Below are 8671 nucleotides of genomic sequence, written 5' to 3'. Positions count from 1 at the left end.
TCAATATCAGTACTGTTTCCCCTTTTTAAGGATGCCACAGATTTTTTACTGTGCAGCAAGTTAGAAACAGTTATCAAAGTCATTAAATGGCATTGCTGAATTGGGAATTGGATGAGTATCTACAATATTTCCCGCCTCACTTGTTGTCTTTGATCAAAGCTGTTTTGTAACTGAGCTAACTTTTCTGTGGTAATCAGAAGAGAGAAAGTGCTGTGAAGTGATTCAGTCGTTCTGCGTTGTAGAAGGCACCAGAAGGAGAGCAAGTTTATTAAATGGATAAAGCGTATTAGGTGCGTATTTTGCCATTCTCAGTAGACCAAGGAAGCTAGAGAGAGTGTGTGTGTGTAAGACATAACAAAACAGCACGCATAAAGTGTTTGTCGAGGCAGTGAACCGCTGAGTGCGTATGGCTCGACTGTTGGACTCCATGCAGCCCTGTGGCGCAGACACAGGCGTTTTGCCGTGGCCCCTAAAATGCCAGGCCGGTGCACTCCTGGCTTAATGTTGAGGAAGAATAAAACAAAATGGCCATGGCTGTTTAAAGTAGGTATTAGCAGCCCTCAGGGGAAAACTGCAAAGGGAGAGTTCAGGTATGTACAAGCCCGGCACAGGCTGGTCAAGTGGACAGAAAAGGAGAATTTTCTTTTTTATTATAACACATCATTGACTTTTAAGAATTTGCTCCAGTACCTCATTTAACTTAGTGCCTTAGATAAGTTTATTCACACAACTGTTTAGTCAACATCACATAATATCCACTCTACAAGGTTTTTTATTACACTGAAATAGCTCTTGTAATTACCATAATAACTTGGGTATTACAATTAATAAAGAGTAACACTATTAAAAAGAGTTATTTATTTATTATCAGGAAAAATGTATAATTTTTAACATCCTGCATCATAATTCATCTAATTTCATACATTAAAAACACACGTGCTTACTTCTGCCATAATGCTGAATATAAAAACCCAAAATTCTAATCTTTAGACTTCAAACCATGTTGTATCAGTGTTTGATTTTGGTCCTGTAATAGCACAGGACTGATAGAAGTATGAGGGAACATTTACATAATACATAATTATATTTAATTAAAAAAAATTGTCCCCCTTTTTGTCTAAAATGGCTCAAGGTGTAAAAATGTTAATTTAATCTTTTTCTTACTCTGTATCACCTTAACATGTTTAAAGTTTGATGAGCAAAATGAAGGGATGATTGAGCTCAGTCTATCTCAGATATGTAAAAAAATACATTCATTTACTTTTAATGCTTCGTTATCAACATTTTAATTCCATTATTGATGCTAAAGTTTGATGTGGATTTCTTGCCTTAGCTGCCCTAGTTCAGTGCTGCCATATGAAAGCTGCCCTGATCCAGGACAATATGTTTGGCTGTTGAGGGGCTGCCAGAAGTAGTTGTTAGTTACAGTTAGGGCGCGTCCCTCTTTGGATAGGTTGTCCACTCTGAGGTCTGATATCGAATAGGTCCATAATTTCCAGCCTGTTCCCCGGAGAAGCTCTCCTTTGCTCTTTTTCTCTCTGTGTCTCTTTTCTTCTTCTTCTTCTTCTTCTTCTTGTTCTTCTTCTTTCAGAATCCTGTGAAAAACAGAGAGGTGAGTTCATTTCTGCCATTAAAAAAAGTCTTGATGCTTATTTTCTTTAAGATGAATTGATCCAGTATACATGACCTTCCTTCAAATTTAATGTCTTTAGAATGTGACTGAAAATGATATAAAACACAGCTCCAAGCTTGACTTAAGATTTCTTCTGATTTTACATTTTTGATTTGTTAAATATGAAGAGATGAAAAGCTGACTGATAGGCGTTTACCACATGTTAAAATCAATGTTCTGTTTCGCGCTTAAATATTAGAAAAGATTACAGCAGGGCACACTGTAAAACGTTTCAGGGAGTCAGTCGATCTCTCTTCCAATAAAATTAAACTGAACAAATATGATAATTCATGCATTTACAAGCAATGAAGTGATTTTGAAGTATGCCATGTTTTAAAATATGCCATCAAAAAATATCCAGTATTATCAGACATATTCCCTAAGGAAATAAAGTACTGCTTTCAATTATTGCATTTATAATCATCATAACAAACCGTATTAATTCCAAACAATGTGTCTAAAGTTGACTAAAATCTGTTTTCTTTAGTATTTATATAGCAGCAAACTTGGAAAGTATTTGCATATGTAGTAAATAGAAACACACATATGAATCATAATTTTCCACAATTATTATTAATTATTTCTACCAAGGGAACGCAAAATAAAAAAAGAAGTTTTATCTAACTGAAATGTTTTTGGGAGAGTTGTATATGTGCAATGGTGTAATTATGATTTTTTTTTCACTAATAAAATTAAATACAATACAAATAATAAGCTTGATAGATGATGGAGATGCATGCTTTAAACCCATACATTTCATAAATATTAAGTTTTTGCCAAAACAAAATCAGTATCCTTTACGTTTCTATTTTTTTTTTTTACCATAAATTCCCTCTTACACCTTACTAACCTAAAGAAAAAAAATGAGCTATGTATTTTACAGAAGTTAATTGAACTCAAATATTACACATTTTTGCATCCAGTTTGCATCATACACTCCTAATGGATTATTATTTTTTATTGGCTTTTATCCTTTTTTACATGAGGCGTGAACTTACTCAGAAAGCAAACAGCCATCAACTTTTAAACCATTATATGTATTTTATAAAATAAACTAAATGTATGAATTTTGTAATATAAATATGTTATGTAATCAAATGTTCAGAATGCATTCAGCTATTAAATTGTGCATTTTCAAATAAGTGTTCAATTGTAATATCTACAGGTTTTACATGTAAAGACAAACTGTGGAAAAACTTATTGCAACTTTTGCATTCCTTGCACAAACATGAACTTGACCTCTGGGAAAGCACTCCAGGGAAAATTCACCAGTTCTTCTGTTTCAGGTAAATTAATATTGATATGATATTTAATTTTAAGAGAGATAACTGCAAATTGTCTAATCACAAACAGTGATTTCAGAGATGGTCAGTGTGAGTGATGTTTTAGTATGGTTTTATTTGCTTGCTGTTTTTGGACACACAGGATTAAGCTCATCACAACACTTTCCTTTTACCTCCCAGCTGTTTGAATAGCATGGCAGAAAGAGTTTGTGAAGAAATTGCCCCTTTCTTGCCTTTCATCATATGATATATCTGGTGCATCAACACTGCGCATGTCTTGTGTCCACCATTTTGTGATGAGAACTTTAGTGCACACGCCCCCATTTTATGAACTTCGCTAGAACACGTGCTTTAAAGTTGGAGGCCTTGAAAACTATTTATTCGAATCAGTCACGTTTAATTAGGATGTTATGCTTATTGGAAATATTACTCTGACTATTTTGAGATACACAGAGGATGCACTGCTTTCTAATGCAAGTCAAACATCCTTAATTTTCAATCAAGGGTGCAGGAGAGCATTACCTCTGCAAAAACCATGCAGTGATAATATTGTATCATTTATTCATGTCCAGACAACAATTATTGTTTCAAAGCTGTGCTGCACCTTGCCTTGACACTCTTCGTTCCTCGTCTGTGTGCATGTGTGTGTGCGTGTCAGAGAGCAGAAAGTGGTGGTCACAGTCGGCTGCCTGAGGTGACTGTTGAGGTCAAAGGTCAGGTTGTGTTAATAAGACATGATGTGCTGCCCTGGGACCTCAGTCCCATGAGGGATAACCCCCTAATCGGCATTAGTTAATGTGTTAGTAATCTTTACCTTCTTAAAGCAAACAGCAATGGAAAATTCAATGGGCCCGCTTGGCCTCCCGTGTAACGCTTTTGACCCAGGGGTCATGGCCTTTGTTCCCCGCTCGATGGGGAGTGCCCTCAGAGGTCTCGGGTGTAATAGAGAAGTTGTTTAGACACGTGCGGGGCTTAAGCAAGACCACCTCATAGACCCTGCTCCTGCTCCTGGAGAGTATAAAGTAGTGCTGGGATACTTTTGTGGTTAGCTTTTATCCCCTTGAATAAGTCCATTAGAATATCTATGTGTTTTTATATGCCACATATCATGTCTAGTATGTTGATGTAGTAGTGGTTGCTGACCAAGCACAGAACCACCCCCCCTTTCACCCTCCCAACCTCCTAATGCGTCCTTGATGTTTGCAAATGACTAAGTGCAAATATTGTTTGTCTTTGCGGATCCCCTGCCCACTGCAATTTCATATTCCTCCAGCTCTCCTCACTGTTTCCTGCAGCTCTGGAAAGAAAGCTATAGAAAAACAGCATCTTTATGCAGTAATGTGTCCTTGTCCTCTCCCCTTATCTGAACTTTCTGTAATAGAGAGTTCTTTCCTTGACTGATAATTGTCTTTTAAGACACTTAAATATGTGCTTAGTGTGTTCTCATGTCTGCAGCTGACCACAGCACATATGCTATACGAGGCCAAGAGCTAAATCAGTGTGAGACTGAAGGTTTATTCAAGGCCCTGATATGCAGTTATAATTTTTGGATAATAAATCCCGTTATAATTTTATACTTCTTGGATGAATAAGTGCAACATTTATATTGCTGTTCAATTTATATCTTTTAACCTTTCAGTGTAATTGTTCCTCTGTTTAATATTCTTAAATATGCTTATTTTGTGCTTTTTAATAAGATACAAAACTTAGAAATTTTAATGTCACAAACGTCAGTAGTCATCTGATGCTTTTTACAAAATCAACAAAAAAGATTAGCAGTTTCGAGAGCAAGTAGGGATCGTTTTTGCTGTTTTTGCTGTTCCTTGAATAGTAAAATGATGTCTGGCAGAGACCATAACATGGCGCTGTCTGCCATTTTGTTTCACATCGTATTATCAATAGGTCTGATTGACTGATTCTGCATCACGCAGAGGTAGCAGGCAGATGAAAAGCTGTTGCTTTCCTCTGCTTATTTCCGTTAAGTATGTAAATCAAAGAGCAGTCATATTTTCATGCCACTGTTAATTCTAAAAACATTTGTATTTAATAATTTAGCCTGAAAATAAGTAAGGATTAAAAATATCAGACATTGTAAAAAGAAGTAAAGATTATAAAGGTGCAAAAAAAAAAAAAAAAAAATCAGTGCATTTCATCAGAAACAGATTTATTTTGTCCAGTTAAAAACTCTCTATCAGTTGCCAAAATATGATAAATTATGACCTTAAAACTAAAGCTTGATAAATAATTGGGAAACGCAACAGAGGAACAATGCAGAGGAGCACAGTGGTAAGACTTGGCAAGCAACCCAAAACCAAAACTGTATCCTCAAATGAACTTTATGCCATGCAAAGTGCAGTATGCACACTAAGCACAAAAACACACAGTGTGCATCTCTAAAACATCTACATTTAATGCTTGGAGAACACATTCTGTCTTATGATTCTAGTTATTCCCAAATAAGGTCTCCCAAAATATACACATGGCAGCTTTATACATTTAAGCCATAATGAAGTCATGGGTTTCTCAATTGGTTAAAACGCATGGCGAGATGTGACGTACAGCTGCACTCCTTCTAATAGGATTCTATAGCTCATGCCAATGCAGACACCTGAACCAAGCTCGTATCTCATTTAGGGAAAGAGAACAGAGAACAAATAAACTGCAATCCAGCCTTCTCTGCACAAAGTTGGTGTAAATAATGCTAGCATTTTCCTCTGACTATCTGCACACTGTCTGCTTTTAGCCACCTGTGTTTTTATTGAAACCTGTCGAGCAAAGAGGAAGGTACAGAAGGGAGAATAGTTTTTGTGGAGAGTCCAGTTTCTGTGCTGCTGAAGTGAGGAAGACAGCCGGAGAGGAACGGGGTGGTGGCCGTGCTATGAAAGCAGCCCTCACAAACCGTGCAGCCTGAAGCAGTAGCAGCCATGTTAGACAAATCTGCGTGAGCTTGAGCCCCACTAATAATGCAGTGCCCTCCAAAGCCAACAAAAAGTTTTCACAGAGTAAAAGTAAAAAAAAAGTTTAACCCCCACCTTTTTTTCTCTCATTGTGTCTGCTAGGCATGTAGTCCCCTCTTGCCCTCTTTAATTCTCAGCAGTTTATAAAGCAGAAATGCAATCAAAATAGTTCCTCAGTAACAGATACACTTTACATATCCCCTTCCTCCTTTTATTTCCTTATAGAGCTCCTGTAGTTCAAGGCCGAGGGGAAAAAGTTAAAGCCACGAGCTCTGCCTTTGCAGTTTTTAGAACCAGAGCCAAAAGAGGCAGGAAGTTGTTGTACAATAGCGTTACAGTAATCTGCCACAAATGGAAAAAGCCAAATGCTGATCGCCGAGCAGAGAAGGTGGCAGAACAGAGGCAGAAAGAGGGAGGGAGGGACAGAAGGGACTAAAAGAGAGCTAGCGTGTGTGAGAGAGACAGACGTTACAGCAAAGAATAATCAATACAATCTAAGATGGTGGAAACAGCCATGCTGTTTAGGTCTCCCCCTCGAGTTTCCCTCTGTGGCTTGCTTACTCTTCGTGTAAATCTCTGCATGGATTCGGTTATAACAAATTGTTTAGACCATTATATTTTCTTTTTTTTTTTTTTTTATCCCTCCTCCATTTAAAAAAAGACAAATCAGCATCTCGGGGTGCAGGGTTGGGGGGGGCGGAGGGTGGGGGGGGGGGGGGGGGGGGGTTCTCGAATTTTTCTCTGAACTGTTGAATGTGCTTCACAGGGCAAGTGGCAGCTGTTTTTCCTCGAGGAAAAGCAGCAAAGTCTCACCCAAAAATGCTTATCAGCCTTTTGACTTTGTGCCAAAATAGCTGCAAGGGTTCAGCTTCAGCATTCAGTTTGCTTTGTGACAGAGCCGGGGCAAGGAGGAGGGTCCTGGCCGTGCGTTCTTTGCCACATATTACTGAAATAAACACTCTGCAAGCTTATCTTTTTCTTGTGTGTGTGTGTGTGTGTGTGTGTCTGTGTGTGCGACTGGTCTATTCTGTGTATTCACGCTAGTCACTGTGGCATGCTAAAGAGTTAATGCACTCCGAGAGTGTGTGCTTCTTTCAGAGTGTGCTCCCAAGACTGTTGCAGCGACAAGAGCCCAACTGCAGTAAGAGATAAGGTTAATAATTCAACCAGCTCTCAGAAGTCTTGCATATTTCAAGGATCCTTCAGCAGGGCAGTCCACTCTAAATGACTGTGTATTCTCTCTTTTTCCTAGCTTTTCTTTTCACTAGTTAATATAGTAGCTGAGGTACGGTATAGTATATCCCAGTATGGCGTGTGAGTGTGTGCACTGCGACTGCGCGCTGCTGGAGGAGTGGATTTCTGTGTCATTCTTCCTCCTCCACCCCTCCCACATTTAGTGCTTTCCACCCTCCCACTCTCCCTCTCTCTCTCTTTCCCTCTGTGTCTCCGTCTCCCACCCATCTTATGCTCCCTCCCTCCTTCTCCCTTGTCTCCAGTGCAAATACAGTTCCTTGCCGTGTTGGACATGTGATGAAAAAGTGACTGGTTCGCGCGCTCCGCCGCACCTCCTATTTCATCATCAGCGGAGCTTTTCTCCCCTTCACTGTGCGCTTGCTGTCTCCTCCTCTCTTCCTCTCTCTCTCTCTCTCTCTCTCTCTTCTTTTTCTCTCTCTGTTTCGGTTGCTCCCCTCTTTCTGCTCCAGCCACACGCAAGGGGGAGACTTAAGCTCTGCGAGGGAGAGAAAAAAAAGAAAAAGTCTGCTGCTATTTCTACAGTCAGGGCCTCCCCACAGCCCGCCCTTCCATAGACGGAGCTTTTTTTTCACTCACTACTAGCTGGATTTTAACCCTCTGCCTCCAACTAGCTGCACAGCAGCTCTGCAAAACCTGGCAACAAGTTGCTTTTTTAGGGGCCTTTTCTCACTTTTGGCGCATTGATTTTTGCATCACTTTGGATCTTGCTGCTTTTTCTTCCGTTCTCCTGTGTTTTATTTTCTAAAAATTTTCCTCGTCTTCATATTTTTTTTCTCCGCTGATGGGTTTCTAGTAGTATTTATTTGGTTTCTTTCTTTTTGGATGGAAATTCGTGAAGGTGGTGTTTCGCCATGTGATGGGCCTTGTTCCACCTGGAGTGCCGGGGCGCCATTTCTAACGGGTAACCTGCTTGTGGTGGGCTCGTGGTCTGGATGACCACTATGGGTGACAAGCAGAGAATGTGACCAGTATCTGAGCATGGTACACATCTGTGTTTTAAAGAAATGGCCTTCATCAGCGCCATCGACTGGTGTGAAGTACCGCACCTCCTTCGCCTTTAGTCTCTGTGTCTCCTTCTATTTCCTTCCCGTGTCCTCTCTCTCTCTGTCTCTGCCTCTGAGTCTCTCACTCACCCTTGTTCTCTCTCTTTCACACCGACTCGCTCTCCTAACAGGGGAATGAGTGGTGTGCTGAGCCGGAGCTCTTTCTGGGACAGGTGCCAACTGCAAACAAAAGACATTAAAAGGCAATAAGAGAAAAAGATGTAGCATTCGCAAAATTTCAGATTGTTGCAGCGAAATGTCAGAAGTAGCCTGTGCATGTTGTGTCTCTACATGGCCACTTTGCGTTAATATTGCATGTTTATATGAAGTATTAAAATTGATGTAGTGACCAAGGCTGTTGTTAAAGCAGGGGTTTGAATACTTTGCCACACTTATTCTAGTGAAGGCATTTCATTTGGGAAGAGGGAGGGAGTAATGTGGGAGAGCAGCATATAGACTGCT

At 39.7% G+C, this 8671-nt stretch overlaps 1 long non-coding RNA gene across 1 annotated transcript; it reads right to left on the bottom strand.

The window, feature by feature from the left end:
• Positions 1 to 700: 700 nt before the first annotated feature.
• LOC121181500 lies at positions 701 to 6323 on the bottom strand. The gene is made up of 2 exons (XR_005894038.1): positions 5988 to 6323; positions 701 to 1595 (listed from the first exon to the last, which is right to left on the bottom strand). It is a non-coding gene; the product is annotated as an uncharacterized LOC121181500 (long non-coding RNA).
• Between the last annotated feature and the right edge of the window lie 2348 nt (positions 6324 to 8671).

Source organism: Toxotes jaculatrix, chromosome 5 (genome assembly GCF_017976425.1).
Source record: "Toxotes jaculatrix isolate fToxJac2 chromosome 5, fToxJac2.pri, whole genome shotgun sequence".
In the NCBI taxonomy this organism is placed as follows: domain Eukaryota; kingdom Metazoa; phylum Chordata; class Actinopteri; family Toxotidae; genus Toxotes; species Toxotes jaculatrix.
This window is presented reverse-complemented; position numbering and strand designations above follow the sequence as displayed.